The sequence below is a fragment of the Talpa occidentalis genome, unplaced genomic scaffold (assembly GCF_014898055.3).
Source record: "Talpa occidentalis isolate TD23 unplaced genomic scaffold, MPIMG_talOcc4v2.1 talOcc4.12, whole genome shotgun sequence".
Taxonomy (NCBI): domain Eukaryota; kingdom Metazoa; phylum Chordata; class Mammalia; order Eulipotyphla; family Talpidae; genus Talpa; species Talpa occidentalis.
In genome coordinates, this window is record NW_023601212.1 from 97,913,860 (window position 1) to 97,936,504 (window position 22,645).

At 43.5% G+C, this 22,645-nt stretch overlaps 1 long non-coding RNA gene across 1 annotated transcript; it reads left to right on the forward strand.

Moving 5' to 3' along the window:
• Window positions 1-915: 915 nt before the first annotated feature.
• On the forward strand, window positions 916-22,188 carry LOC119240207 (uncharacterized). The gene is made up of 3 exons (XR_005124106.2): window positions 916-1,025; window positions 10,812-11,078; window positions 21,842-22,188. It is a non-coding gene; the product is annotated as an uncharacterized LOC119240207 (long non-coding RNA).
• Window positions 22,189-22,645: the final 457 nt, after the last annotated feature.

The following is a 22,645-nucleotide window of genomic DNA, read 5'->3' on the forward strand; positions in this document are numbered from 1 at the left end:
CCCCTTAACAGACTCTCCATTCTATTTCTCTAACCCTCTGTCTCTCAATCGTGGGCATTTGAAGGGCATCCTCTGGGTCCATCTGCCTGGACTTGCAGACGGCTCCACAGCTTACAAACTCTGTGAACTTGGGCAATTTATTTAGTCCCTCTGAGCTCATTTTCGCACTTCCACAGCAAGAAAAATAGCAGCATCTACCTCGCTGGGGTGATGAGGAAGCACAGATGAGATCATGTGCAGGGAAGCAGCTGCCCCGCCCTGGCCTGGATCAGACACTCACTACTGTGAGCTATTGTTATTATTTATATCTATTTTTCTCCTATCTCCTTTGATCTCTGTTTCTCTTAGCTCCGTCCTGCCTTTCCCCTTCCCCATTCCCTCTCTCTCCCCCTGCTCCACTTTCTGTCCCCTTCATTTTCTCCCTTGTACCGAGAGAGGTTCACTGCTTCTCCTACATCTTTTCAGCTACATCAGGCATCTGATCAGCAGAGATCTCAGGCCATCCAAAAAGTCTCCCAGCAGCCCTGTGGTGCTGAGGGTGTGGCTGGTTTGCCGGGTTGCTCAGGAGATGGCCAGGAGATGCGCTCGCAGGGTGGGCCGGCAGGTGGCTGGTGAGCGGGAGCTCTCCAGAGAGAGCAGGATGTTCCACACAGTTCGTTCAAGCTCCCATTTCTAACTCACAACACAGATGCAGTTGCCAATAGAAATCTATAAAGAATTAATTAGGGAACTTTGCTAACAGTCAAAACTCATAAATGTATCACTGTCGAGAAGACTCATTTCCCGTCAGACGTGAGGATGTCTGTCGGAAAGGAAACACTCAGAGAAGCAGGCCTGCTGGCTCTTCCTTCACCCAGTTAACGGAAAGAAAACGGTTAAGAACAGGAGGATTCTGAGAGAAGAAGTGACCCCAGACCAAACGCTCCATGAGCGCGATGGCGGCCATCTTGTCTTCACCGCTGTGGTGCTTGGCCCACAGCAGAAGCTCAAAGTCGTTCTTGGACAGACCATGGATTCGAAAAGAGGTAATTGTCAAGGATGAGGCCGATGGTCCAGACCCTGGCGTTGATCCTGGCACCCCTTTATGGCTCTCTCCCACTTCCTGTAAGACAGGAAGTGACGCAAAGACATCACACCTGTGGTGAGCACCCCACACTGGCCTCACCCCGTTTTTACCGCTGTGATCCCAGTTAGAATGAGGACCAATGCCAACAAACTTAGCTCCATCCTAATTGCTATCAGCTTCAGTTTCTTCCTCACATGTAAAAGATACATCTAGGAAGAGTGAATGAGAAGTTCATGAGATGAGAGTAATTAGCTACTTCCATCATTACTATGAAAAGTGAAGGGGTAATATCAGTCTGGTAAGGCAGCAATAACAATGCACCACACATGAGGTGGTGTTCTCACAGTTCTGGGGCCTGAAAGTTCCAGATCAAGGTGTTAGGAGGTTTAGTTTCTTCTGAGGACTTTCTCCTTGAGTTGCAGACACCAGCTTCTTCTCTCCTGGCGGTTCTAAGTGTGTTCTCCCTGATGCCTCTATGTGTCCAAATTTCCTCTTCTGATAAGGGCACCAGTCAGTTGGACTAGGGCCCACCTTAATGGCCTCATTAATGGTCCTTCAGCTCTTGAATATTTCCAAATATAGCTGAGGTTGTGTGGATTAGGACTTCTGCAGATGAGTTTTGGAGAAACATGAGTCAGTCCATTCCAGGGACTCTCTAGTACAATCTTACTTTGGTTTAGTCTAGCTTCCCAGTAGCTTAAAAGAAAGCAAAAATTTACCTTCCCATTGCTCCTGAACACAGTTCACCCTTGTAAAGTGCTTGACCTAAGCAGATGCCTTTCAAATCTGATCTTCTGGCATGGAAAGATCCAGACAAATCAGAGATCTAACCACTAATCTCAACTCTACCCCCAGCTGCTACAAAACAGGATCCCAATCAAGTGTCTTACTGCTTCTCTCTCCTTAGTATGGAGACATGGATTGGACCTCACGGCTCCCTAGATCCCACCTGCTCTCATGCTGGGTATGTGGTGGCTGAAGTTACCCGTTATATTCAAAGGAGGCACTAATATGCAGAATTGTGTTCCCACCTTGACCTTGAGGTGGTTGGTTCTGGAATTCTTCCTGGTAGTAGCGATGTTACAAACTATGTGAGAAAACAAAAGGTCAGGGTAGCAAGGTTGTGAGCAAACTTCTAAAAGCTTTCAGGTTGTGACCCCCACCTTGCCCAACATCTGGCAGTGGTTCTAAGTCCAGAAAGAAACCAGTGTGTCACTCCACAGCGGGCACTCACGAAATGTGGCAGCTGGTGCAAAGAATGCCCTTGGTTGGCCCTGCAAAGTCCTTTCTATCCATCAGGGTCCACCTCTGGAAGTCTGGGAGTCCACCTCATCTCCATCATCTGCCTCCTTCTCCCCTCCTTCTCATGCTCAGCATCTTAACTACTTCGACAAAACCCAAAGCCCTCAACTTCTGAACGTCCTGTCTGATCCCACTCTCACAGGAGGAAGCTTCCTTAGGTGACAGCTTGAATCCTCAGTGAGAGCTTGAGTCCCTGATCTTCGTTTTATTTGCTGGGTAACCTCAAGAAGTTACTTAACCTCTCTGTGCCTGCATTTCTTTATCTGTGAAGTAAGAGTGGCAATTTTTGCTGCCTCGGGATTATTAGGAGGGTTAAATTAGCTAATACATACAAAACTTGAGAACAGTGCCCAGCATCTGGTCAGAGAAACACAAATTTACCCTTTTAAGCCAGAGGCAAGCATCAGTACTAGAGGCTGGGACTGGGCATGACGATTTATTGATGGTGCATAAGGAAAGAATTTACCTATAATTTCCTTTTATAATTTCTTGGTTTTTATCTTTTTTTAATAATCTATGACTTCAGTCGTACAAATTTGCAATTCATAAATAAACATATTCTGTGGGAGAATGCTCAAAAAATTCTAACGGGGTGTGCAATCCAGAGCGTCTGGAGACCATTGATCTATAAGCAAACAAGCCTTGCTTTAAAAAAAAAAAAATAAAAAAAAAAACTGTAATGTTTTTCAGCGCATACCTTTCTCTTGTTAATACTGACTCTCTCTGCAGCTAATGTCCTTGTGGCTGTTATGCTAATGAAATCTCAGCTCTTTATTCTTAGTAAAGACTGCCGCCCCACAACGGATGAGAAGAAAATCTCAGCCTACTACTCATAAATTTTTACATTCACCAAAAATGTAACAATAAAGACGACGTCTGAGGGAGAGAGTGACAGAAGGTTGGGGATGTCTGACACATCCCAGCTCAGGAATGATGGCTCCCCTGTCTGCCATCTCCTGCTCGTGAGCCCCCACAGATAGCAAAGCTCTCTGTGTCACCTCGTTTTGTATTCTTTCCATCATGTATTCTGGGGGACGGGGGGTGGGGGGTGCGTTATTCTGCGTCTGCTTTTTTTTATTCCAATGTCCACTGCATTTCTGCTTTTAGACATTCATTGACTTTCAATTCTTAGGCCCAACTCCGTTCCCGAGATGCCGTGCAATTTGGATACGTGCCCTGGAAATAGCTTTGGGTGATTTTGTTCCAACCGTCTTGCATCATTGGTGGGAATTTTTTCAATCCCTTTGCCATCACCCAGAATTGCATCATCTTGACTGTCTCCATGTAAATTTGTACCAACGCCACCTGCCTCTTATCCACCTGGCTTTCCCCTACTAAGGGGAGGCACCTAAGGACAGAGGGGACTGCGAAATGGCAGCGGTTGGTGGGGAACATGACCCCTAGACATTTGGGGTCAGATAATTGCTTCCTGTGGGACTACCCTGGGCATTGTAGGGTGAGCGCATCCCTGGTCTCCGCCCACTGATGCCAGCACCATGCCTCCCAGGCCATGCCGACCAAACCGAATGTCCCCTGGGAGCAAAGTCACCTGTGGTTGAAAAGCCAGCCTTAGAAGTAGCCAAGCCACAGGTCAACACCCACCTCCAGTCCCTCAAGGTGAAGTGCTGGGTGGGAACTAGGCCCCAAGTCTCAAGTCCCCGGACACTATTAAGTGTCCGTATCATGTGGTGGTTTTAAGTCAGTGGTGCTCGTGCAGTGAGGAGGAGAGAGCAAAGAGACAGGGATGGGAGAAGGTTAGATTCCAGGCGGAATGGATTTGGGGCACTCCAAGGCATCATTGGAGATTGTTCCCTCCCCTCCCTCTCACACAGATCCCTGCAGGGCTCCCGGGGATGGGGGGTGGCGAGAGGCAAGAGGCTGACTGAGAAGTTTGAGACTCACTGCAAGGACGATGATGCCTCCAACATGCCCCAAGTTCCGGGTGGCTGAGTCTCCCGAAGTGGCCCTTGGGGACCTCTTGCCCTTTTATTCTAAGGAGCAGGTGTCTCTGTAGCGTCGCGCTCTGCCCAGACGCCTCCATCTACTCAGAATTATTGTTGCTCTGTCCCAGACTTTCACCAGCTGTCCTTCCTGCTTCAGGTCCATCCGTTTCCTCCCTCAAGTGCCTGAGTGGCCCCAGGAGATGTGGAGAAGAGAGGCAGCAACAGCTTCACCCCTCTCCCTAATCTGGGAGCCCCCCAACTAGCACAACCCTCCACGGACACCCTCACCCCAAGGCAAGGGTTGCAGACAGACACATGCCTCAGTCTCCTATGCGGTCAAAGAGCCACATGCTGATTGCAAAGCCATTATAAGCCGCACAGACCATCTCTCATTATTAAGTAACCATCTCGCTAAAGCCTGGGGACTCGGGGCTCTCTTAGTCGAGCCTCAGCTCTGAAGTTGACACAGCCAAGATAATTAGACCTCATCGTGAGACCTCCTGCGTCTATCTCCCCGGAAAGTTGGCTGTTGGGTTTCTTGACCTTCCCGTTAGACCAGCTCTTAGTCTTAGCTGCGCCATATTTCAATTTAATTATCCTGCCCATGACAAAATCATTGTCTTGCACGCTGGAAGCAGAATGAATTAGAAGAAGCTTCCTCTTCTGCCTCATCGCGCCTATCCCCTCCCTGAAGCTATGTTTAGCTCTTGTGTGGGCACTTGGCTGGTGCCAAATACAACTTATTGCTTTAATTCCTGTTTTGATGAGCTTCTTTCTTCACTGGGGGTGAAGCTCAGGGTGGAAGAACTTGCTGAAATCTTTATTCCATGGTCTACCTCACCTCCTGTCGACCACTGAGGCCGCTCCAGCAGGAAGAGGGTGGGGTCGCTGTCAAGTCCACTTCCCTGGAAGAGTGTGTGTCAAGGAAGGCATCCCGGGGCTTCGTTTAAGGGACACCCAAGGCCCTGCTGAGTGCTGGGCCAGTGTGGGGCCCAGGAGACGCAGCGACTGAGTCACAACCGTTACCCTCCGGCAATGACTGAGTCTCGGGGGATGACAACTGAGAAGAGGAGTTCACCAAAGGAAAACAAGAACTATGAAAGCAAGCGACTCTCATTTTGTCTTTCGGTTCTGTTTTTTGAGCCCTTGCTTCACGTCAAGTACCTCAACTAAAAAGAAGGAATGGAGCTCAGCCTCTGGAGTCAGAGGCCCCAGCTTAACACCAGCTGGGACACCGTCCTTGATGAGATCTTACTTCCTCTCTCCTGCTTTCCAAAGTAGAGTCCTGAACCTTCCAAAGCCCAGCCTCCGCCTTTCTACTCTTGTGCTTCCTCCTGCTCCATCAGCCACATGACCTCCTCGTTCACACCAGTGCCCCTTGGCACCCCTAGGCCTTTGCCCACGCCATTAAACTGCAATGCTCTCCATTCAATATCGAGGTGTCTCCTTCCTTCTTGTCATTTAATCTCAGGCTTTAAAATCACAAAGACTTTAAAGTCACAAAGTTCTGAAAGACTTCCCTGCCACGCAAGTCCTCTGACCTAGTCGCTACTTTTTTTTCTGCACACCAACTAATATTTCTCCTGATTTTGTTTCTTCCAAGAAGAATGTAAGCTCAGGAGAAGAGTGACCTCGTCTGCTTTGTTTATGCTCCTCGGTGCCTTGAACACAATCAGGCACACAATAGGGACTAGCCCATGAGTGCTCGATAAATATTTATACCATAAACACATAAATGAGTTTCTTTCTTCCTTCCTCCCTGTCATCTCTCCTGTCACTAGCTTCTCATCTCTTAAATTCATTATTCAGAATAAATATAAAAGACATATCATGTCTCAAGCTTAGTCATTTGTAACCAGGAGGTAAAATCCAAAAACTCTTAAAATGGAATGAAGAATTCTCAATTCTGAAATGTACCATGTGGATGGCTTCTCCGAAATGTTTACCAGCCTCAAGAAAATGGCTCCATATCTCCATGAATACAAATGAAGAAGGGTCATTCTAGAATTACCTTCAAAGAAGCCGCAGCGTTTGTAATCACCGTCAGATTCCCTCTGCTCAGTCTCTGATGTACACCCCTAAATTCACTTCATTAGTTTTAATTATCCCCGCCATGAGCAAGCAAAGACTTTAGAGCTATTTTAGAAATGGAATTAGCAAACTTGAAGACTGGCTAGCTTTCTCCAAGGTGTTTAGCTATAATTGTTCTCGTGTTGAATAGAAACAAAAGTGGCATCAGCTTATCCATTTGCTGAAATTATATTGCATTCTGGGTAAGGTGCAACTTGATGAGCTTCTTCATGTTTCTGGATTCGTGAATATCAAATCTATCCGGACTGGCTCTAGCTCCAGATGAACTGTCCCTAACTCCTCCAATGATTTGATTCCAAGTCCATCCACTTATTCTTTCTCTCCCTTTCTCACACACACACTCACACACACACACAATCACCCATCACATACAAGCAAATACTCCATCACTACCTTCAGCAAACTACTCCATTGAACTCACAATCATCCACACACATTCGTGCACATATACCATCACCACCTCCACCACCATCAGCAAACTACTCCATTAACTCAAGTCACACACACACACACACCACTACTAGCAATAGTAGTAGCAAAAACCACTCCATAAGCCACGGATTCACATCTTCACACAGAAGAGTAAAACCCCATGGCCAACCTGACCGCCTTAGCCATCCCCACCCTGCCACCTTCTGCCTGACCCCCCTGGACGAACCTCCTGTTGGTCTCCGTGCTTCTGCTCTGCTGCCCCTGTCCGCTCAGCAGTATAGGGTGCTGCCTATACAGGGAAAGTCTAATTACATTGCTCCCTGCCCAGAATCCTCCACTGGATCCTCCTCAACTCTCCTTGCCATGTCCTGCAAGATCCCAGCTGGCTTGGCCCCTGCCTTCCTCCCCATCATCATCTCGTATTACTCACTCCGTTTCGGCCACTCTTGTCTCTTGATATTTCTGGAACCCATAAGCTCCACTTCTGCCTTGGCACCTCTGTGCTTGCTGAGCAGAGTAAGTATCCAGATGGCTTGTTCCTTCAAGCCTTTGCTCAAACACCAGCTCCTCCGAGAAGCCATCCTTGATTACCCTGTCTAAAGCATCACCCTCTCAGCTCGTCCCTTCACCTTGATGTGTGTTCCGGACACCCACCAGCTCACCACATCATAGCATTATCTAAACATTTATTTATATGTCATTTCTTTCTGTTACACGTAAGAATATGTCATTAGAAGAAAGAGAGAGGGGAAAGTGAAACCTACTGACAGAGACATGCTGTGCCTCTGAGGAAGCTTCTACTAAGTGGGGAGAAAATATTGGGGGAAAACAAGTGAAAACTGTTGTAAAACAGACATGGCAATAGAAAGGAGAGGAGGGAGGGAGGGAGGGAAAGGGAAGGAATTGTAATGTGAGTTGTATTATAACATCAATATCATTAGCTAATGCTAGACCGACCTGAAAATAAATTATATTCATTATGTCAAAACCTCATTTCAGTACTGAAGATATGAATTACTGTCCTCATTTTAGATATGAAGAAACTGAAGCTCAAAAAGATTAGGAAACCTTCCAAATCGCACCGCTAGGAAGTGGCCCAGCAGGGGTCTAAACCTGCACTCACTTCATTTCAATTACTTTTTATCAGGTTTGAGCTACCTGATTCCCTTTGCTTCAGCCTTTCCCGCTGAACGGCTGCCCTTCGTAAGCAGGAAAATCTAGGAGAAAAATGAAAAGCCCCGGTTAAATCATCCACGCATCGCTGGCTGCTGCACACTCTCTGAACAGAAGGATTTGTATGTCTGCAAATGCCAGTCTACTCTGGAGACTGACTTTGAGGACAGGAGGCCTGTAATTCACAAGAACTGAGGTGTGGTTATCATTGTTGTGTTTCTAAGATTACACTAATTACACATCTTAGGCTCTTTGGTCTTCTGGTACTCAATGCAAAGGAGTTGAAAAACTTCCAGAAGCTGACATGCACCTTGCTGAGTGGGAAGCTTTAGTTTTATGCAAAAGAAAAAAAATCAAGAGGTTTACAAGGGTGTGATGAGTGAGGCTTTGAAGTACTCCAGCAAGATTCAGTTCACATTTCCGTATTTATGCATTGCCAGCTATATGCTGGGGACTGAGGATAGAGAAATGACAATACCCAGCCTCTGGTCTCGAGGATCCCAGATGGAATTCTCTGGAGCAGATCCACAGGTGACACAATAGCATTCAAAGGCCAGTGGAAAGATGAGAGACAGCCCTCCCCCAGTAAACCCAGTGCAGGCTGGATCAGCGCATTGCCTTATTGATAAGCCTGGTGGACCATCAAGGTGAAAGTTGAATCTACTTCTCTTGCTCACCTGCCAGGAGTGTAGCGCCCACATGCACATGACCTCTCTAAGCTCCAACTTCCTTGCACTTGAAGTTAGGATGGTGATGACCTCCTGGTCCTGTCCTGGAGAGGTCTGGGTAAATAATGATGCAAAGAGCCACATGCGGTGCCTGGTTCGTTTTAGGCACTTAATGCACGCTAGTCATTGGAAGGATATACAGATGGAGAGAAAGGAGAGAGGCAGTAGAGGGAAGAGGGGAGGGCTTCTATGTCAAGAGTCAGGCAGAAAATAGAATATTTTTGAAAAATGATGTGACACGCCGGCTTTGGCTAACTCCGCTGCAGTAGATGAAACTGACACGTAGCCAATTTCAGGAAATCATTTAGCTAAATGCACTTCTGAGGAAGACCTGAGAATCTGGCTATACTTTCTAATGAAGAAAGCTCTAAACATACCTCATCCATTATCCTAATTCCCGCATCGCTCTCCATCCCTCTTGTTCAATCAGATCTTCCCAGGATTGCACTGAAATATTATAATAACTCCACAACCAAGATACTACCCCCAAATACCAAAATATGGGCTTCAATTTGGCAAATGGATCAAGAACTTTTACAATCCTCCAATTCTGTAATCCAAGAATCCCCCTTCTAGGAATATCATAAGGAAATATTCTGAAAAACTAAGCTTTGTGTGTAATGATATTTTAGAATATAGAGAACAGGAAACAACTCAACTATCCAGGAATATGGCACTGGCTAAACAAATGAGGACACATTAATATGATGGACAGTTATGCGGTCATTAAAATTATATTTATGAACATTTTTAATATCATGGGGGGACACTTATTCAACAATACCAAGCAAAACAATGAGAACACAAAATTGTATTATTTTAATCTCAATGATGTAGAGGAAAGAAATTGAAAATATACTAGGGGAAATATGCTTGAGTGGCCAACTCTTGGTGTGTATAAGATAATTTTTTTTCTATTTTGTAATACAGAAATCCATATTGCTAGATAAAATATGTAAATCATATTTTAAATATTGGCCATATAGTTAAACATTTAAATTCCATTTATTAAAATATGATGAAAATATTATGAATTGGTTCTCTTTGGTTGATGAACACATGGGCATTGCTACTTTCCTCTATTTTTAAGTAAGGAAAGAAAGCAGACAGAAACCAAGCAAAATATCGACAAGCTGTATTCAATTTTCAATCATACCATAGCACAGGAGTTCTCATTTAACTAAATGAGGTAGACTTGGTGAGAACTGATAGGCAATTAAAGGGAAACAGAGATTTTTATTGGCTTGCACTATCTTCTGTTTGTTTGTTTTTCAAGAAATAGACATCATCATCCCATCTTCCAAACTTTAAGGGGTTACAAGATAGTGGGCATCCCTTAGCAATCAGAAAACAATAAAAGACTGGAGAAATTGAGCATGGAGTGAAACCTGGCAAGGTTGTCCTCTCCCAGCTGAGAGAGGGACATCTCTTCCACCTTGCCCATCCTCGGCAGTATGAGTGAACATTGCTGTTGTGTTTAAACGACACATCCAGATTAATTTGTTTAACAAATGAAAAGAGGTGTGTGGCACGCTGGCTCGTGGAGTCGCTTCTGTCTTTGCTGTCTCGATAAATCACTCCTGCTCCCCCTGACACAATGCCAGGTTAATCCGTGGGTGCCTGTGATTCAGATGGCAAGTATGAGAACAAATCACCCTTTTGTCGAGGAGTTCAGTTAGACAGATTGTGGCAGTATCTACTGGGCCAGGAATGATGGGAGTCTTACAAATGTAACACAAGAGCTTCACAATTCACTTGTACGATGGCCTCGTTCTGAGGGTTGCCATCTGGCAACCAAGGGAAAGTAGGAACTGAGCTATCCTATGACTTAACTGGTGAGAGGCTGGTGTCCTTGCCTGTGACTAACTCACTTTTCATTGACCTGTGGCCTTGGGGTCCTCCTAGCTCAGCACATTGGCTAAGGGATTCTGCTAATGACCCAGGAATTGATAACCATTAACTCGGAGTAAAGTAACAATGACCCATACTCAGCCCACGCTGTGCCTTATAATGGACCTGCATTTTCACTTAATATTTGCAAGTCTCATAATGATTACTGGCTGTCCCATTTTACAGGTGAAGAAGTCGAGATGGCTGTATTGAGTGACTTCTGGAAAGCACCATCGAGGCTGGAGTGGGAATTCTGATCCCTGTCCCAGCCCATCTCACACAAATACTGCGGATGATTGAGACCCCAGATGTGACAAATTCGTTGTTTGTTTCCCGGAGTATTAAGTCCTTCATCAGTTTGATTCTTAAGAGAAAAAAAGCAGTTTTCAAATACAACATCAAAAGAAACTGTGGGCTCTGGTAGCAAGAGGGAAACTCTAGCATCATTTACAGGTAAAGTAGGGATGACAATGTCACCTAACAGGACATAGTTGTTCCGCACAGAACCCACAGCTTGAAAGCCCAGAGATATTCCCCGAAATCATAGTGGTGAAAACACCAACCTCATACCTTTCTTCTGATCCGAGGGAGGAAATTCCTTAGAACCTTAGAATCTTGCTGCTCAAATTGTGGTCTGGGTATGATAGAAGCATTGGCGTCATCTGGGTGTTTGTCGGAAATCTGGAATCTTGGGCCCCACCCACACTTACTGAGTCAGAATCTGCATTTTAGCCAGGCCACCCAGGTGACTCAGATGCACTGGATTGGAAGGCCCTGCAGCGATCTCAGAATAAGACAAAGTGTGGGGAGAAGTTCACTGTCAGGGGCAGATACTGCAATATAACTGAGTGTTAATGTAATCACCTGTTATTATCTGGCTGCTTTGCCAGCTTAGCGTGTCCAAGGCAGGGACTATGGTACGTGGTTCACAAGTACATGCTCAGCACCCAGCAAAAATGGAGTCCATGATACATGCTCAATTGTTTTTTGGGAAGAGACAGAAAAAAAATTCCCATCTTAAAATAGGTTTCATCAAATGGTAGCTATTAAATTATTTTAAGATGACTAACTTCCCTTCGAATTGTATTTTTCTGTTATTTGCAGGAATTAGACTCCATTATCACAAACACTTAAGAGGATTCTTTAATGTGAATTAGATGAACCTGAGTATAATCCAGCCACACATTTTTTTCTACACTGTTATGACAGTGAGAATAACTCAGAGAAATCTGTGAAAAATTTTCAAGGCCCAGAAAGGTTGTCAAAGTGGCCTGGGTAAAAACTGAAACCATTCCTGGTGAGGGGGGCACATTTTAAATCATATTTGTAAGGTCTGATTTTCATACACAAAAATAGGCACATTATGTAGACAGCTTGATAATCTGGACAAATACATACACTTGTGTAAGGACAAACACAAATTAAAAATCAGAAGCTTTATTCTCCCTGTCGAAAATAAGAGACTTCTCCCCCATATCTTTTCTTAGAGCATAAATTTACCTTATTAAACTTGTAAGTTCTCTCCCTGTCTCTCTGAAGTGTGGGTAAATCATTTTAGAAGCCAAATAAGTTTCCTGGCAGTTTTAGTGACCAGGTATGTCTTTTTCACGGCCCTGGGAATCATCTCGTTGAAATATAATCATCAGGGAATAGAACAACTCCATCTCCCAGTTTCTCGTGGGAGACCAGCCACATAACTCCAAGTTGCAAAACTACCACTTGTCATAAAAACATGCTAATTTTCCCTTTGGATAAAGCCAATTAGCAAGTGCAGATGTCCCCCTGATGAGCAAGTGAACAAGGCAGGACTGGATGGGACCAGGGCACTCACTTCCTCCTACTTGAGAAGTCACGTATTTGTCTTAGGATATGTTGGCAAAGGGTTGCATCCACTGGGTTCTAGAAAAGTCTGAGATTTCTTTGCAAGCTCTTACCAAGTTGCCTGTGGTGCATATCACATTCTGATTTAATGCCAGTGCAATAGCAAAAATGTTCGCTTTCCTTTCTACCTTTGTGGAGTGGTTTCCTGGGTAGGGAAGAGATTTTGGTTTTGATATATTTCCCCATCCATCAACATCACCTTAATCAAGATACATAGCATTTTCATCATCCCAGAAGGTTGCCATATGCCCCTTTGAAATATAACCCCACCCCTCTACCGCAGACAACCACTGATGTTATTTCTGTTACTATATATTACCTCACCTTCTCTAGAACGTCTTATAACTGGAGCATGTGACATTTACTCTTTGATGTAAGGCTTGTTTTGCACACAGCATGCTTTGGAGATTCAGCGACAATAGGTATAGAAGTAATTTAAATGTAGGGACTATTCCAGAATTTGTTTTTTGCGTTCACTGTTTTGATGGGTATTTGGATTTTTCACTATCATAAATAAAATGGCTATGAACATTTATGTTCAAGTCTATTGGACATATATCTTCATTTCTCGTCTATATGAGTCCAATTGCTGAGTCTTAGGAAAGTGTATGTTAACTTATAAACCAACAAACTGTTTTGTTGTTCCATTTTGTAGTGTTTGCTGCATTTTAAACTTTTATTAGAAGTATAGGAGTTGGTCTTAGTTGTTCCATATCCTCATCAACACTAAATAGGGTAGCCTTTTTAATTTTACACATTCCAATGATCTAATTTGTGTATTTCTAACAAGTACTGATATTGGGCATCTTTCTATATGTTTAGAGATTATTTTCATATCTTCTTTAGTGGAATGTCTATTCAAATTGTCGATTTTTTTAATCAGGCTTTTGACCTCTTGGTGAGTTCTAAGGATTGTTTCCTATTCTGGACACAAGTCCTTTACCAGATATGTGTCCTGCAAATATTTTTTCCTCTTTGTAATAGTCAGTGTTATTTATGTTCAGTTTTAAGAAATCTCTGGCTGCCCTGAGATCATGAGATTTTTCTCCTTAAAGTTTTCAACTTGAACCTTTATATTTTAAGCTTTCCCATGTAGGTCCACAACACATTTTGAGTGAAATGTTTGCTGAAAATTTCCTGTTTTCCTATCACCATTTGTTGAAAATACATCCCTTTTCCCAAGTGAATTATGTCAGTGTTTTTGTTGAAAACTGACTGTACATTTGTGGGGATTGTCTGAACTCTATCCTTACACCCAATAATACCACACTAACTTGATTACTCAGCCTTCTAATAAGACTTTAAATCAAGTAGTATAACTTCTCAAATTCTTTTCCTCTCTTTTCAAAATTACTTTGATTATTTTAGGTATTTTGTACTCTAAAAAGCCTGTTTAGGTTTCAGCAGGGATCGTGTTCAATCTATACATAAGTCTGGGGAGAATAAACTTGATAACAATTTGATGAATTATCTGTTCTTGTGTAACAAATTATCCCTAGACTTAAAATAAGCACATTTATTACCTCACAGTTGCTGAGGAGTGGTAATCAGGCACGATTTAGCTGGGGCCTCCAGGTGGGGGTGTCTTACCAGGAGCAGTCAAGGTGGGGGCCAAGGCTGGAGTCACCTCCAGTGTTTGACGGCATCCACTTCCAAACCCAGTAGTTATTGGCAGGGTTCAGCTCCTCACAGGTTGTTAGTCAGAGAAGCAAGTGAGCTCAGACTGACAGCAGACGCTCACACACAGGGCTGCATGGTTATGGGAGGAGACATTGGCGCAGCGGCCATCCTAGAAATCAGCTACCTCACTGATGACGAGCATGACTGGGTGGTCTGAGGGGGGGAATTGTCACCCATTTTATTGCACAAACTGCTTTAGAAAGCAGACAAGTTTAGTGTTGACCATTTTGGTCTCTCCACAGCATGAGCTGGTGCCAGTGTTGTCTGTAATAAATAAGTAATGGCAGCGCACTGACTGGAAGAAGCGAGGACGGCTAACCTGGCCCTGGAAGTTTGCTCACACCCCTGTTCAAACATGGCCTGGGTGTGTCCTGGCGTGGGATGTACAACACGCAGCAATTTAACCTTAAAATGAGCCCTGGAAAGAGAAAGAGGAGGAGTTAGAGAAGGGGAGGGGGGACAAGAAGGAGTGGAAAGGCAAGAGGAGAGCAGAGAGGCCGGAGGAGAGGTAGGAGGAGGAAGAGAAATTTGAAGTCGGCTTTATAAACAGGCCAGCCTCACCTAACACAATGGAAAAGGCACTTTGCTTTCAGATTCAACTGCAAAGCTGTCGTGGGGTTTTTGGCAGATTATATAACTTTGCTGAACCTCAGTTTTATCATCTGTAAAATGAAAAGACTAATGTTTCCCAACAGCACAGCCTCTGTCAGATCAGTCCGTCTTAGAACAGATCTTCAGGGAAGAGCTCTTTATGCAATTAGACACTTGAGCAAGACTTGAATAAAGGCAGGATTAAGTCAGACATACAAAAATCCCATAGAGGAACATCACACATGATTGCTGAGAGGGTTCACTTCCCTGAAGCCAAAGGAAAGTTCCAACCAGGCCAGTGACACCCAGACCCCAGTCCCAGGATGGCTGACTCAGGAGCAGAGCGCTCTGATCCAGCTGAGCTTATTAAAGCTCCGGGCTTTGCTGATGCAGTTATGAAGTTTAGTGATGAGGGAGCATCCGTTACCTGGCTTTGGGGCTTTCACCTGCTGCTGGAGTGGCGCCTGGGTCCCTGCTCTCCCCGGGAGGAGCGGCTGACGTCTCCCTGCCTGTGCTCGCTTGGCTGGTTTTGTCCCTGAGACAGCGCTGTGCAGGCCTTTCCATAGCTGCTAATGAGGGCAGGGACCGTGGAAGCACCTGCCCACTTTCTGAGTCATAGAATCCTCAAGGGTCAGGCTGGGAAGGCTCTCCCTCTCACATAAGCACAATTCTAGAAATAAGCTACTATTTGTTGAGCACCTACTGTGTTCCAGGCATAGAGTCAGACAAGGACACTGCCTGTTTCAAACCCTCCACCACTCTTCTACAGAGGAATTATTATTATTCTCTCCACTTTACAGAATAGATTCAGAGAGGTTAAGTTAGTTGCCTAAGGTCACACAGCTACTCAGTGACAAAACAGGATTCCAACCTATTGTTTTGGTATTATCTTAAACATCACAGCTCATGCCACACTGTTTCCATGTTGCTTCTCCCCATAATACAGATGGGAACAACGGAGGCAAGAATGGATTCCATTGCTTTATGTCAGATGCCTCAGCGTATTTTTGAAAAGCCTTTGTCACCAAAGGCAAAATCTAGCACCAGAAGAATGTCTACAAACTCCTCAAAGGGCAGAACAAGTTGATCTGAAAGCTTCCTTCAGATTTTCAGTTCAGAGATTCTGTTTCTGAAGAAATGGACACAGCAATTTGTGTAAATGAAAACAGAAACTTAACCAAATCAACAAATATTTATCGATTCCTTTGTGTGTCCACATTTATAGCTTGGAAGAGATCACAGGTTCTTAATCCTGTAAGCACTTTTGACCAAGATGGAGATCAGGCTTGTCCTTGTGCCAGAAATTACTCTATCCATAAACCAGAGAAGATACAATAAATGATTTATATAGCTAGTGTGCAGCAGGCAACCAAGTAGGGGACCCCATGTGGTGGGAAACAAAGTCAGCCGTATAAGGTCTCACTGGCTCCGGAGACTCCAGGATGCAGCAGGAAGGAAAGCCAGACAGATCCTCAAGGACTCTCTGACTTGAGTCCTGAGTTCACGAGATCGAAAACAGGTAGGGTTTTGCAGGAAGGAGCAGCAGAGAGCAGAGAGCTGCAGGGAGAGACTCCCATGATCTACAGGGAGTCCCTTGGGTATGAGAAAGCTGCTTTCGGCTGGGGAAAAAGCCACCTGAAAGAATTAGAGGAAAATGTGCCAGGCATACACAGAGCCAGGAACAGGGACCAGTTAGACTGGACAACATCTTGATTTGGGGGCATAGTGTCGAGCCCTTCAGAAGTCTTGCCTCAGTGTAGGTGATGCTGTAAATCTTGACTACTAAGGCACAGACATGTGGCCCCTCAGCAAAGCAACATCTCCGTCCCTCTTGCCACAAACAACACCACAACATGAAAGAGACAGGGAAGCTGGTAGCATCATTGTGTATAGAGTCTTAGTAAAACTTCCCCTTTGAGCCAGACTTGATGTAGAACAAAGGTGGCTTTTCAAGAAGTGAATGAACAATTTTGGAAGGTGAATCACAAACCCAGTCATTAAGTCATATCTAGGACAACTTTTACCAGGGCTTTATGAAGACTTTCTATAGAGCAAATGATAGTATAACTCCACATAATTTTTTCTCTTTTTTTGACACCTGCTTACATGATTTTTTTATTAAAGAGTAGCTTGTTCATTTCCCCTTAAGTACCCTTTGAGAGACGTTGCAAAGGCATAGAATTTTGCAATGTTCTTGATCCATACCACTCCAAACATAAGACATTATAAATACTAACTAAGCGGCATCGGAAAGACATTTTTAAGTTGATTCAACAAACATTCATTGAGAACCAAAGAATTGTCTATGAGATGAAGCTAAAAAGGGAATAGTTATTTTAATAGGTCATCATTAGTATTATACTTATATTAACAAAAATAACAAATTCTTTTTAATACTAATAAAAATTAGTAATAGATTATTTGCTCTCAAATCTAATGAGGTAGACACATCCAAATAATATTAAACCTCGGATGTGTCCTTAGTAAAAAGTACCAGAAATCTACTTGGGATTTCTTCAGTGGAGTCCATAAACTTACATACATTATTGAGCCTCTGGTCCAAACCCCTGGCAGTCACCACTAACTGATTATAATACTCTATGGATAAGCCAGACTCACAATTAATTAAGGAGAAACCATTTGCAGCCCCAGCTATCAGACAATCTCCTTCTAATGGTTTTCTTAACCTAAACTCAAAACATTAAACAGTATCTTGGTTGATTTCACAAAATTTTAATCCTTTGAGAGACAGAGTAGCTGCCTCCTTGTCTGCTTTAGGCAGTTTTTTACTGCATGTTCCCTTCATGTCACCAGCATTGCCATTATCATCATTACCACCATCAATCACCACATCAGTCACCACCACCAATCACTACTGCCACCACCATCATCATCATCATCACCACCATCATCATCGCCATCTTCATCACTACCATCATCATTAGCATCATGGCCATTACACTACCACCCACATCATCATCATCACCACCATCATAATTATCATCACCATCATCATCACCACCACCATCACCCACCACCATCATCACCACTACCATCCATCACCACCACCACCATCATCATCATCACCACCACCATTATTACCATCATCACCACCATCATCATCACCACCACTTTCTGAATACTGTAAACTAAAATAAGTACTAAGCACACGTTCTGTCTTTTCTACCCCTTAGTTTAAATTTTTAGGACATCCTGAATGGATAGTTTTATCTCCATTTTTCAGATAGAGACAAAATAACTTTCTTAACTTTATCTAGTCAAAATCAAACCCATAGCTTATGACCTCACAGAAAAACTCATGCTTCATAATGCAAAGATTTTTTTTTTCCATCTCAGTCAAGGTTTCCCAAATCCCCTGAATGTAAACACTGGCAGAAGAACTATTTATTTTCTGATATTGTGACTTGAATCACGGCAACATTTTGCTCATCGGGATTTGGACTGTAAGCCTAGAAGTCATTTGAGAATATTGAAAAAGCCCTTTGTTCCAATTCAGAAACATTCAGCCAGTATTGAAAATATTACTGCAGTTTGTGCGGCTGCCTATTTTTCTCCATGATGAATTTTGTGTCGTGAGGGTTTCCTAACTAACTGGCTTGCCAATGAGACTTTCCATTTGGGTGTCTTGTGTGGTGTGCAGATGGTAATAAAATAAAGCTGCCACTCCCACCCTGGCTTTTAACTTTCATCACTACACATCATAAATAGGGAAGGGGTTCTCACCAGGGACTCCTGGGAGAAGTATAAATGGCTGTTATTTCTGTGGTTTACCACGTAGACCCGCCATGATTTATCTTCGCACGACTAGAGGCTGCTGTGGAATTCATCATCAGAGTGGAGGCAGGAAGCCAACAGGCCTGTGTCCATGGAACTAAATGTGAAATTTGTAGCTGGAGCACTGAGCAGCTGTACGTGTTGAAGTCCTAGTCCCCGTATCTCAGAATGTGACTGTATTTAGAGAAGTAGTTAAATGAAAATGAGGTCATATGAGTGGACTTTAGTCTAATATGACTGATGCCCTGAAGGGAAAATCACATCCACTCAGAGGGAAGACCGCGTGCAGACACAGAGAGAAGACAGCTGTCCACAGGCCAACGAGAGGCCTCAGAAGACACTGACCTGCCCACACCTGATCTCGGACTTCCCAGCTCCTGAGCTGAGAGACAGTAAATCCCTATTGTTTAAACCACATGGTCTGCAGTGCTTTGTTACAGCAGCCCTGGCAGATGAACTGCATTTGGACGACTGCATCCACCTACGTAAGTCAGCTCCTATCATGAAATAAAACATCACAGCCAGAACATCCCTTCATGCCCCTTCCCAGCCAGTCCCAACCCCATACACAAAGCTGAGTTTTTCTAATCTAAATTAGTTTTGTCCATTCTAGAATTTCATAAAAGCAGAATTATGCATTAGGTACTATTTTCTCTAAGGTTTCTTTCACTCAGCATAATGTTTTTGAGATTCACTTGTGTTTTTCCATGTATCAGTAATTTATTCATTACTAAGTAGCATACCTTGCATGAAAGCACCATGGTTTATTTATGCTTTCTCCAGTTGATGGAAAAGTATGTTTCCAATTTGGGGATATTATGAATAAAACCATTGTGGATATTCTTGTAAAAGTCTTTTTGTGAACAAATGTTTTTCTTGCTATTGGGTAAATGTCTAGGAATGGAGTGACTGACTCATGTGGCTGATATATATTTCATCTTATGGGGGGGGAAAGCCCACCAGAATTATTTCAAAAGTGCTTGCACCATTTTACATCCTTACCAATCATTACAAGAGTTCTAGTTGTCAAGGATAGTCTCTTCAATAAACTGTGTTGGGAAAACTGGACTGCTACATGCAAAAGAATAAAATTAGACTACTACCACAAACCATCCACAAAAAACAACTCAAAGTGAATGAAAGACTTGAATGTAAGACCTGAAACCATAAACTATATAGAAGAAAACATAGGCAAAACACTCCATGACATATATCTCAGAAACATCTTTAAGGACTCAACCTCAGAAGCAAAGAAAATGAAGGAAAAGATAAACAACCGGGACCACTTCAAACTAAAAAGCCTCCATACATAAAAAGGGACAATAACCAAAATGAAGAGACAACCCACAGATTGGGAGAAAATATTTGCACTCCATACAACTGATAAGGGACTTTTATCAAAGATCTACAAAGAACCTACACAACTCAACAAAAACAAAGTAAACAACTCAGTCAAAAAATGAGCAGAAGAGCAAAAAAGGCACTTCTCCAAAAAGGAAATGCAAATGGTCAACAGACTTATAAAAAAAATGCTCAACATCCCTTATACTCAGGAAAATGTAAAGCACAACCACAATGAGATACCACCTCACACCTGCAAGAATGACCCTTATTTAAAAAAAAAAAAAAACTGGCAACGACAAATGCTGGTGAGGATGTGAAGAAAAAAGAACCCTCTTACACTGCTGGTGGGAATGCAAACTGGTCCAAGGACTGTGGAAAGATGTGTGGAGGACCCTCAAATTACTAAACATGGATCTACTATATGACTCCTAGGAATCTACCCAAAGAACACTAAAAAGGTTAATTCGAAAGGAAACCTGCGCGCCAATGTTTAGTGCAGCATTACTTAAAATAGCTAAGATATGGAAACCACTTAAATGCCCAAAAACAGATGACTAGATCAAGAAGATGTGGTATAGATACACAATGGAATACTACTCAGCAGTCAAAAAAGATAAACTCATGCCACTCACAGCAACATGGGTGGAGCAGGAAGGGATTATGCTTGGTGAAATAAGTCAGAAGAAAAAACAAAAATATGGATGGTGTCACTTATAGAAGGGATATGGGCAAACCAAACAAAGTATCAAAAAAAAGACAAAACTTGTAGGCAACTATAGATCTGAGGCATATGGTGGGGAGAGAGAGAGGGATTAAAAAGGAGAGGGAAGAGCACAAGAGACCATGGTGATGGTTGACAGGTGATGTGATGGTAGAAGATTTATGGGGACTACTCCTGAGGGGAAAAATCAAATACTGTACAAAAATGAGCAACAATGTAAGAAATTTAAAAGTTTAATAAAATGAAAAAGAAACTAATAGAAAAGAGGTCCAGTTGCTCCACACCCTCAATAACATTGGATGTTGTCTTTGTACATATTTGATGAATGAATAAAGAGGTAAATTATTTCTCAGTCTTGGAGGAATATGCCCAGAACACTTCAGGTAGATCTCCAATCAAAGCACCAAATTTCTTTGGCAGAGAGGAGAGAATGTGAAATAAATAAGATGATTTGCTTATTGTAAGCCCAAGGGAGGGGACTACCTGAAAGCTTTTCTTTGAGGCTCAAGATGGAAGCAGGTGCTGAATGGACCCTTGGGACGGGTTATTTGGGTCCAAATTCCAGCTCTACTACTTAGAACTATGTGGTCTGCATGAGTCATTTAAATTCTCTGAGCTTCAAGGTCCTCACAGGAAATAATACCAGCTTCACAGGGTTCATAACAATAAAATAAGGACCTGCATCCGCCAGTGCCTAGCACGGAGCCCATGGGAGGCGCAGGAGTTGATATTTGGGGTCACGGATCACTCTTGTACTTTTCTCCCATCCAACTTGCCCCTTAACTTCCTTATTCCTCTCCTCCCTCTGTAGAAAAACACAGTCATTGGTTAAAACAAGATACACCCAGTAGCTAAAAGCATCCTTGGAAGGAGTCAGGGGAACCGAATCATGGGAAAACCCTGAATTTGAATTCAGTTTCACTATGACACCAGGGACAATCTTAGAATTCTTATCCGTAAGTGATGGGTGAAAACACCTTGCTCGGTGGGGTCGCTGGGTGTGTCAAATCAAGGAAGGGTCCAAACAGCCAGCATGGTGGCGCCATAGACTAGGTAGTCAGCAAGTGAGAGACCCATCCCCCAGCAGCCCTGAGACCAGAAGGCTCCTTGCATGTCTGAGGCTTCTCCCCTCTGCCCACTCATGCTGCTCCCAACTCGGCTGGCACTGATGAACGCCGCTGGGCTTTTTGTCATTTCCTTCCAGGTCTTGCTCCTCAGGTCTTTGATGTTCCTCCAAGCACGGTGGAAGCAAGACTCCTTGTCTGTGAACACGCCCCAGACCCTGGAGAGAGGGGGCAAAGTGCTGTGATGGAGAAACAGACAGGGAGAAGAAACACGAGAGGAAGAAGGATCCATTCAGCACCTGCTTCCATCCCGAGCCTCAAAGAAAAGCTTTCGGGAAGTCCCCTCCCCCAGGCTCCTTCCCTATCATCTTGTCATTACAGCCTTACAGATACACTCTGGGTGTTTCTTCTCTTCAATTAAAGATAAAGAAAAGCCTCTTCACGTTTAACAAGAGATTCCTGTGAAATGAAAATAAAAGCCTTTCATTCTGTGATCATTCTGTTTTATTATTATTATTAACCACTGGTTGACTCGTACTAATTGGCTCCTCTGGATAAAAGGTTAACATTTCTTACTACAGAGCAGCCACTAAACCATTTAGCAATTTTCAGGACATATTCTCTGTGCCTAATAGAAAGAGCCTCGGAGAGAGTGGTTCGTCTCTGTCAGGGAGGTCTTGGGAGGGAGACCCGCCACTCACTAGCGCCTTAATTCACCCTGGTCATTCTAAAAGAGTCCTTAAACCAACACTCTGAAGCTGCCTGTGCTTTATACAGTGATGGATGCTCGAAGTCCCCTAGACACATAGATTTCCACGGGGTAATGAAGAAATGCGGTAGATGGATCTCTTCCAAATTGCGCTCTTGGGTAGCCCAGAGATTTTAATTTCAATTGCTAGAGATTTGCATATGCGGCAAGGTGGATGGTTTTGAAAGGAAATAAA